This window comes from Bidens hawaiensis, unplaced genomic scaffold (assembly GCF_021521415.1).
Source record: "Bidens hawaiensis isolate Kalapana, Puna unplaced genomic scaffold, B.hawaiensis_p1.1 tig00014424_1, whole genome shotgun sequence".
Classification (NCBI taxonomy): domain Eukaryota; kingdom Viridiplantae; phylum Streptophyta; class Magnoliopsida; order Asterales; family Asteraceae; genus Bidens; species Bidens hawaiensis.
In genome coordinates this window covers 256,032-258,185 of record NW_027492254.1, presented here as the reverse complement: position 1 = coordinate 258,185, position 2,154 = coordinate 256,032, and positions in this window count along the sequence as shown.

Here is a 2,154-nt window from a genome sequence, read left to right as displayed (position 1 = left end):
GTATCAACTTGTAATATTAACATACAAACGGTTAGGTGACCTTTTTCCCATTTATATGCCAATATTACCTCAACATATTAATTTACTCTACGCGGTTAGGTGACCTTTTTCCCACTAAGAGCTTACTAATATGTTAAGCGTTATACAAAAGGATGGTGTTTTAACTTATTATCCTTAATTTTAAAAGGGAATTTTTAGTTTTAATAATTCTAGTTGTAAAACTTTAAATCATGTTCTAACATGCATTTAGTAACACGATATTTTGAAACCATTTTCAAAATTCTAATTTATAATAAAGCCATTTTATTATGGGCGTGAGACGGCTAGTTAATAAATCCATTTTATTAAACTATGTGTCACGTAATTACCGATAATTATTAGAACCCGTTTTATGCTTTGTTAATTAATTCTATGTGACGAAGTTGATATCCTAATATCTAACAACCACACAATCAAACAATCAATTAACAAGCATACACAATTATACTAGACACGAGCCACTAAATTAGACCACACTTGTTAGCCGAAACAAGTGTGTGTCTTAGGTCCAATCCTAAGGGACACATGACACATGGATGTTGTAGCTCCCACTCGATCCCGCATCCAAATGCTTCGAGCATCTTCTTCAACCCCGTTGTGATCCATTGGGCTTGAACTTGGGCCTTTAGCTTCCATAAGCTTCCATTTGGGCTCAATTGGTGGGCTTAGGTCCTTTTGGGCTTGAATCCCTTTAATGGGCTTGTGAGACCCATTATCACCATACCCGGCCCAATTAGGCCCAAACTTCCAATTTTGCAATCTTCTTTAATTTTACAAAATCAAATGTCCTAATACATTTTTCTATAAAATAAAGATATTACAAATAACCTATTTATTACATACCCATATGAATAAATAATTACAAAATTACAAAATTGCCCCTAATTAATTATTACAAACCGAAACTTGAATAATTAATTACAATCACAACATCAACCACAAACAAACATCCACTTGGTCTACGGCTCGGTCTAGTATTTAACAAACATAACCCTTTATGTCTTAGGAACCCGTTCCAAAACCCCTTGACTTTATCGGGCCTAGCCCAACCCAATTTGGGCTTGACCTAATAACGAGATTATGGGCTTCGGCCCACATGTGCAAAACACATGGGCTTCGGCCCAATTAAAAAACTCATGGGCTTCGGCCCATTTAACCAAAAATGGGCTTCGGCCCATTTAGCTTTTTCCCTTTTATATCCAGTTAGCCCAATAACCGTATTCAAGTGGGCTTCGGCCCAAATTCACCCGAATTGGGCTTCGGCCCAAATACTCGGTTTTATTTATTTATTTATTTTTTTTTTTTTTGAACAAAGCCAAAAACAATAACAAGATTAAATACAAAAAAAAATCATGCATGTTAATTTTTTTGTATAAAATCTTTCAAGGGGAAAAATATAAAACCGAGAACCCGAAGCTTAGTTTCCCGTATCCCGGCTCTTGATGCCATTTGTTGGGTTTCTATGAAATTAACAAGCTTAGTTAACCATTTAACTAGTCACAATTAAGGCGGAAGCGTGATATATACAAACTAAACATATGTATCCATGTGTTTATATATGTATATGTTCATGAATAACCTAGTTTATTCATGTTATAAGATTACCAATAATCTATTTACTAGAAACCCGAAGCAAGGATCAAATGATACGGAAAAGCTAAACTATCAAGCTAGTAAATACTTACATTCTTAACCCTTTAAGAGTTTAGTAGATGGTTGAAGAAGATGATGATGTGAATGTTAGATTTTCAAAGGAAAACCCTCAAACGGAATATACCCCGAGCCTCCAACACACACCGAGCTATGCTAGGAAGCTTGAACACGAAAAAACCGAGACCCGAGCCCTTCTTTTTCTTTTGGCCGTAAAACAAGAAAGAAAGAAAGAGTGGTTTTATTTTTTGGTTACTTGAAAGTCTTTATGATCATTATCTTTTATCATCATATCCATCCATCCATGATGTTTGGTATATGGTTAAGTAAAACATACTCATTATATACCAAATACATGACAAGATTTGACCAATACATTGGGGTGTGGGGCCCACCCAAAACCGGCCCCAATTATATCCTTTTTTTTTTTTTTTATTTTATTTTATTTTATATTTTATAAAATAT